At 31.8% G+C, this 8,393-nt stretch overlaps 1 long non-coding RNA gene across 1 annotated transcript; it reads left to right on the top strand.

Moving 5' to 3' along the window:
* The first annotated feature begins 601 nt into the window (after window positions 1-601).
* Window positions 602-3,314, top strand: LOC148760733 (uncharacterized). The gene is made up of 4 exons (XR_016028177.1): window positions 602-723; window positions 1,373-1,456; window positions 2,326-2,389; window positions 3,100-3,314. It is a non-coding gene; the product is annotated as an uncharacterized LOC148760733 (long non-coding RNA).
* The last annotated feature ends 5,079 nt before the right edge of the window (window positions 3,315-8,393 follow it).

Here is an 8,393-nt window from a genome sequence, read left to right as displayed (position 1 = left end):
TAAAGTCTCAGAATGGGTTAATATGGTGATCCGGAGTTCGAGGATCAATTTGGAGTCAAATTGGAATTTTCGCTATCTAGGCGCAAAATGGTCATTTGCCACCTGGGGACAAAATGGAAATTTTTAGAAAAGATTTTTGGCCTCATTTGACTTATTGGAGTAAGATTTGAGGTTTAGAAGTGAAAAATTTTAATTTCGGTATAATTTGGAGTAAAAGGGTAAAATGGTAATTTTACCATTCGAAATCGAAAATTTAATTTTTTGAAAGGATTTTGATCAAATTTAATTATTTGGAGTGTGAAATGAGTATGAGGAGTGAAAATTTTGCATTATGGAAAATTTTCAATTTTTGGGGTAAAAATGTAATTTTTGAAAAGTTCAGGGGCAAAAGTGTAATTTTGAAAAATTTGCTCCACCAAAACTTTGGAAAAATCTGGAAATATCACTTAAGACTTGGATAAGTCAAAGGGAATGCATGGTGAAAGAAAATAGGACAAGTGGATGGCTAGAAAAAAGAAATGAATTAATAAAATATTTAAAATATGAATAAAATAATATTATTTCATTAAACAATAAAAATGCATAAAAAAAAATCAGCCCACCCATTCTTCTTCTTCAACATTCGGCCAAGCAAGAAACAAGAGAGAGAAAGGAGAAAACAAAACCCTAGAGAGAGAAAATCAAAGAAAAAGTGTGAATTTTCAAGGAAATTAAGTGAAAAAGGTGAGATTTTTTCTATTAAGCTTGAGTTTTCTTATTCCCAAGCATTTCTCTTTATTTTCCATGATTAAATTACATGTTTTCATGATGAATTCAATTCTGAAAAAATGGGTTAGGAGAGAGAAAGTTGTTGGATTTATTTGATTTTAATTTATGTTAGTGTTTTTAGTTAGTTTAGCATATTTAGAAACAAAACAACAAGAAAAGAATTTATTTTCTCCCCCAACCATTAATGGCTGAATTTACCATGTAGTGAGTGAGGATGAGTTTGATTTTATTCTAGGAGAATTGGTTAAGGAATAATGAATTATGAGCCTAGAAAAATAATGGGAATTTTCGGAGCAAAAATATGAATTTTTACCCACTAGGGGTATTTTCGTAATTTGCTGTTGGGACTGATAATTTGCATCACACTGAGGGACATTATGTTAATTTGGGTGCAATTGAGGTATAGAAACTGAAAAGAATTAAATTGGAGTTTAAACGAACCCGTTAGGAATTTAATCGGGTGATAAGACGAATTAGGCTAATACCGGATTTAGATAGTTACCAGTGCATTTTTGCATTCCATATCATGCATTGGTAGTCCAAATTAGTTTAATTTTGATTTAGTACCAACTTAGTGAAATTCTCGATTTTGTACTGTGTCAAGGTGGTGAGTCCTCCAATAAAGGCAAGAAAATTACATCCGAGGACCAGTAGACAGAGTGCTTCGAAAGTCTGCATTCTAGACATTGTGAGTAAACTTATTATCATCTTAATTATCTAGAGTAGTTTTATACAACTATGTGATTTTATGAAAAATGGGTTTAAATGGTAAATTGTTATGTTTTAAGGGAAATTGAGATTTTATAAAATGATTTTATAAATTTTCTGAAAAATCGAATATTGGTTTTGAAAATAGAGTAATTGGAGACTGCTAGTTTGTGTTGCAAATTTATCGTTCTGAATTGAATGGCTTATGACAATAAATGAGCATGAATGGCTAAACTGATTTTGGTGTTATAATTATTTATACTGTGTATTCAGCCTTGAGAGGCTAGGTTGCGATAAATTGCCATGTCATGCTAGAATGAATTTTATTGATTGGTGGATTATATATTAGTTATTTACTGCAGAGGGGGTTCCGTGGACCAGCCTATTAGAGGGGCACGGTAAACTCCATTATATTATTACCTCGAACGGAGAGGCGCGTAGGGTATCTCCTGGGGTAAAGCTTAGGGTTCACTTCACGCTAAACCACCACGTGAAGGGGAACTCAGCCAACGCCAAGGAACGGCTGTATTTTTCTCAAACTAAAAATATATTTTAAGTGTATATGAAATTTTAACAGCCTTGGCGGACTCGGTTGGATGCCCTGCGCAAGGTATCACTGAGTATGAGTTTTGGCACGAGCCAAAGTTTTAAGAAATTCATAAGCCAAGTTGATTACTCGATTTATATGGATTGATTTTATTTGGTTGAAATGAACTGAAAGGTAATGAAATTACAGTATGATGACTTATTTTAATTGTCTCCATTTACTCGGCTTTAGATACTTTAAATGGTATCTGTTTACTCACTGGGATTATAAAATCTCACCCCTTCTTCCTATACATTTTTCAGGCTCAGGACAGTTTGTAGATAGTCGAGTAGGACGAGAACTAAGCTCGAAGCTGCATTATAGAAAGTAAGAGTTCACAGTGTTACACCCTCTTGGTTAATTAGAGCCCACGTGTCATTGCAGATCAAAACTTATATTTTGGTTATCTGTATTTCTATTCATACAATTTTTACTTTACTTTCATGTGCGAAAAATTATTTACGAATATTTCTATAAAAATTTATTTTATGAGAAAATAGAATATTTTATTTATTATTTTGAATAGTATTAGTTGTCAACAATTTGCTTTCAAATGAACGTTTTAGATACTTAATTGTTTTTAAATCATTAAATATATTTTTTCTGCTTACCTACTACATTTTTAGCAAGTTTTGAGGTTTTCGACGAAAAATTACGAAAATACCCCTGTGAGCTAAATAATAATGTTTTATTGTTCTTATTTGAAAATGACTTATGATTTTTTTGAAATGCAAGATTTAATAACTGTTGCTCATCGGGGAGATGAGGAAGTTGATGCTAAGCCTTGCGGGGTTTCAATCAGCATTCGGGGTGAAGAATGTTTGTTGAGGCCTCGCGGCGGTTGTCACGGGCCCTATAGGGAGTTATGGGTCGTGACAAAATTCTTGAGATTTCGTTTAGGAATTAGATATTTTTAGCTATTTGTCTTACTTTGGTAAATCACGTTGGGTTAATTTAATTTCAGTTATTTTATTTTAGTTTGATCATAATTTTGCTTTTAGTTTAGTTATTATTGAGTTAGTTTTATGTTTTTGTAGGTGTGCAATTAAAACGGCATTACTTGGTGAAGAAGAGTGCATGAATGGCCAAGTGCTTCTCTCCTATATCTTTCAGTATTTTGAGTATAACTCTCATTCCAAAAGTCCATTTAATGTGATTCTTAAGCCATTGAAAAAATAAGAGACAATACTACAGCTTTCATGTTTATCACTTTGCCAATTCAGCCAATACCAAGGAGAAAATCACATCACAAATTGATCAAGTGTAGCAAAGAACGTACTAGGAGACAGCAATTTAGGCACCACGATGCCAAAAAAGTGAGGTTGTGGTGCCGACACAATATATTGAACATTCGAATTCCATATTTAACTCAAATTAGGTCTTTTTGGAGCTTATTTAAAGGCACTTTTGAGGCAATTGAAAGACCCAATAAAGCTAAGGGTTTTTTTAAAGAAAAAGAGCTATCAAGCAAGCAAGAAAGCGAGGAAAAACTTTTGAAGATTGAAGATCGAAAACTTGACAAATCCTAGTTTTCTTTTCTTCTTTAGTTGTTTTTATTTTTTCTTTGTTTTGTGTTGATGGTTAAACTTTTTTGGATGATGTTTTTATGAGTTATCATGAAGTAAATTTCTTTAACTAGGATTACAATTGACCCAACTATAGTTTGAATTTTTAATACTCTTTCTTGCTTGTGATTGATAGTGTTTGAATTGTTTATTTCAATCTTTTTCTTAATGCATCTGGTTGATTGGCCACCAATTAAATTGATAGGGTAACCTAAACAGAACTAAGATAATGAGTTTAGTGTAAGCCTTGGATGAAATAGCATATGTTTAATATTAATTGCATGAGATGATTGATTTGATTTGCGTGTGATGTAGACATACACTTGCATGTCATATGTAGCCAATATTAGAATCTAAAGCTTAATGAGTCTTTCTTAATTGCAATTTGCATAAATATATAGTGCATTGGTTGAGAGAGATATTTTTGTAAAAGCCCCAACGGAGACTTATAAATACATTAGAAGTCTAGGTTAACAACTTAGACCTATTTAGTAAGTAAAGAGAGAGTCAAATTGATTCCAATGAAGTGTTAAGGGGATATTATAATTCTAAGTCTTATTTGATTGATTAATTCTATTTAAATTTTGATTCTTGTTCTTAGTTTTAGTTTTGTGAAAATTGATTATTTGGATAGGATTAAGTTGTGTTAATTTTAGTACTTAGCAAAAGATTTTGGTGCAATTCTCTATAGGAATGATACTTCACTTTTTATAATATTACTAACAATATGTGCACTTATGCGGTAAATCCTACAACAATTTCTTAACCAAACTACATGTGCAGCTTTTCCATACTATGCCATTAACGAATGAGGTCACAAATTTTGCTTTATACTTTTATAAGATATTGCATTGCTTGTCAACATAAAAAATGTATCATAATGTGGACGTCTTATCATTTGAACAGTTGGCAAAGTAAGAATCTATATAACCCACCAGTTAACCTTTTAATAAACTAGTATATAATCCTTTGTTCTTTTTAAATATCTCATCACTTTCTTTGCAACTTCTCAATGATCTTTATTAAGATTAGACTATTAGCTATATAATTGATCCTTGTTTTAATATGACAAAAGCTAATGATCAAAATGAAAGTATATAAGTGCATTAGGACTTCAAATTTCTTTTTCACATCAAAATTTCCTTTCTCCAAAGTTTCAAATTTCTTTTGGTAAGCTTCAAAATTCTTTTTCAAATTTTCATTCTCTTTTTCGAAGTCAATTTATGTGTTCCCCAAAAATTCATTTTTCAACATTAAGTATGGAAATGGTTTTCTTGTGCTCCAAATTCATTTTCTCAAACTCAAATGTTAAATCCTCAAAAGTATCATGCAATTCATCAAAAGTATATATATTAAATTCACAAGATGATGAAATTACCTTTAGTTCTTCAAGAGCCATAAGGCATAATTCAATTTGATTTGAGGATTCATCTTCACTTGATTCCTTGTTTGCATTTTCCTTGTTACTTGTTGAGCATTCATTCTCACAAGGCTTGTCTTCCAATTCCTTTTCCTTCCTTGTTTCTCCATATAACTCTTTTAATTTTTTCCAAATTTCTTTGGCACTTTTGCACATGAACACTCTATCGTATTCTCTGTAATCAAGTGCATAGATGAGAGTGTGCATGGCCTAGGAGTTTTTTTGTATGCTCCTTATTTCTTTCCACTTACTTTTATTCTTGGGAGTTTTCTCACCATTTACTACATTGGTGTTCTTAGGGATGAAGGGAACATCGGTAATGACATCCCATATCTCATAGTCACAAGCCTTAATTGTTAGACACATTAGCTCAATAATAAAGAGGAAATATCCAAGAGAGGGGTAGTGAATTGGATTTACAAAAATTCTTTTTCAATAAATTGAACTTTAAACTTGATCACAAGTTTTTCAAATTTCACTTTAAAACCAAGCCAAAAGAAATGATCAAACAAATTGAAAACAAATTTTCAAAACTTTTTAGGGGAATTTTATAAATATATCAATGTGAATCAAAAATGATTTAAAGAGTAAGTTAAAGAATCAATAAGTTTTAAGCAAATTTTCAAATCTCTTCACAATGAAGTGAAAAGCACAAATATGAAAGAGAAGGGTGAGTGGGTTGTGAGTTACAAAAACCTTTTCAAAGTAAAGAGCATAAGTTTAAGGAGTAAGAAGAAAGAGAAAGACACAAAGCATTTATAGAGGTTTGACCCTCTCCATAAACGCTTACATCTTGTCCCATAACTCATCAAGGAGTTTTCAATCCACTATGTAAAACTAATTTTTAAAGGATCAAGTATAACCTTTACAAATCATTATTTTTCATGGATTAAGCATAACCCCTGCCTTTTCAAGGATCAAGCACAACCTTTTTGTCTTTTCAAGGATTAAACATAACCTCTCTGCCTTTTCAAAGATCAGACATAACCTTGGTAACTCCATATATTTTTTATGATAACAAAACATTATTTACTTATTGGTGTCTGATGATATTATTTGAGTGTATAGGAGAAAACTTAAATTTCTTAACATAATATTGTTTGGAAGTAAGTCAAGATGCTTGTTCAATTGAAAGATAGGTTAATTGGTTAAACAAGCAAAAAAGAAAAAGCTTTAATGAAGACAGATTAGTCTTAACCGATTAACATAGATTTTTAATCAGTTAAAGTAATTCTAGATACTACACTAAGGACAGACAAAAAGGTCTTAATTGATTAACACAAGGCTGAATCAGTTAAAAGTGTACTAAATGCAAAATGAAAAATTATTAATTAGTTAACCAAAGGGATTGAACAGTTAAGGGTCAAACTTGAAATACCTAAAAAACATCAAAATTCAAATCTAAAATGAAGTTGACCATTGAAAAGCACCAATGAAGAAATTCAAATTTGAAGATAATTTAATCGGTTAATTTTTAGAGAAGCCTTAAGCAATTAAAAGGAGGACTAACCAATAAAAAGAAGGCTACTTGTTGGAGAAGTCTAAAAACAAAATGTTCTTCCCTTTAATTGATTAACATAGTGAAGCAGACTACCAGACACAAAAACTTTAATCAATTAGCGCTTCCTTTTAATCGGTTAAAGTGTCACTGCTAGCAATTTGAAAATAGCCACTAAAAGATAAAATAACGACTATTTTTGACCAAAAAACTATCTTTAACGACTAAAAACTATCCTCTAATTATAAATAGAGATTCAAACGGTCAAAAATAGGTGAGAAAAGCTACCAAGAGTGATTTTAAGCTTAAAAGACCAAAAACTTATCTTTACACTTGTATTTCCCTCTTATTTTTTGCAAAGTGTCCAAGCTGAATTTTGTACATTTTAGATCAGCTAGGTGATCAATTGTACTTTATCTCTTCTCCATTTTTTGTTTACTTATAGTATGCAAGGCACGCTAAGGGGTAGACTAAGCTTTGAAGGTGTGAGACCCCAACCTCTATAGGCATGTAACTAAGCATAGATGTAATAATACGAGCCAGGGGTAATTTCATCATTTTCTTTAATAAGCTTCTAGAAGAAAGTTTTATGATATTTTAAGGTCAAAATGGGTATAAGACTGCATAAATGATGTGTGTTAGTGAAAACACGAAGAAAACTAGAAGTTTTAACAATTTTCATAACAGGGCAAAATGGTCATTTTTCACCTCTGATTAAAATTTTAAGTTTTATGAACCCGAACATGTCTAGACCATCATGGACGTTGTCCTAGTGTTAAAAGAGCAAAAAGATTGCATAAAAGATTGGAGAAGAATAAGTAAATTGGTGGAAGGGCATTTTCGTAATTTTAAGGGAAAGGATAAGATTGGCTATAAATATCTTGAAATTTTCAGCACCTTTTTGAATTTCCAACAGCTAGTCTTCTTCTTCCTTTCTCCTCTCTCACGTTTCTTCAATCTCTCCATGGGAGTTTTCTTCAAGTTTCCATAATTTTCTCTCTCTAGCTCCAATTTTCATACTTTTGGTGTACTCTTCCATAAACCCTTATGCTTTTTCATCCTCTCACTTTAAAACCCTTCAAAAATCTAGTTTCATACTTTCTCTCACTAGTTGGATGTTCTAGAGAGAGAAAGAGAGAATTACACCATTAATTTGGCAGCTATTAGGAGAGAATTTGACTATAAATGAGCCATAGGGTAAATGATGAATTAAGCTTGGTTTTTAGCTGTAGAAAGTGGCTAGTAATTGGGATTTATGAGCTGTTTATTGTTGAGTATGTTCATTACTTTTAGTGATTAAGATAGTGAACATAGATGGCCATTTAATGTGGTAATTGAAAACTAGTTAAAAGATAGCTTTTAAGGTTCATAGTGTGTAAAATTGACCTATTGCTTATGCTAATGTGATCCTAGGTTCTAAGGAAGCCCTATCATCTCATTTGGACAGTTAGAGAAATTGGAGTCATCTAAAGGCTCTACAATCAATTGTTGAGTGGACTGCCTATCAAAATTGTTTTGGGAATATGACTGTTTTGAACAAAGTGTTTGAATGATTTTATACAACTTTTCTCAAAAATGAATGCCTTGGGAAGAAGCTCTTGTGAAATGGTTTATGTTATGATATGTGGTTATTATGGATTTCTATGTGGCTGCATCATGTTGATATACATATATGCTTGAATATAATGTTGTGTAATTATATTGACTCGACTATGTGCGAGTAAGGAGTGCACATAAGTCGAGGATGACCTGGTTATGTGCGAGTAGGGAATGCGCATAACCCGATGATGACCCAGCCATGTGTAAGTAGGGAGTGCGCATGAGCTGATGATGATGATGATCAGATGG

Source organism: Theobroma cacao, chromosome 9 (assembly GCF_053813885.1).
Source record: "Theobroma cacao isolate CCN51 chromosome 9, ASM5381388v1, whole genome shotgun sequence".
NCBI classification, from domain to species: Eukaryota; Viridiplantae; Streptophyta; class Magnoliopsida; order Malvales; family Malvaceae; genus Theobroma; species Theobroma cacao.
This window is presented reverse-complemented; position numbering and strand designations above follow the sequence as displayed.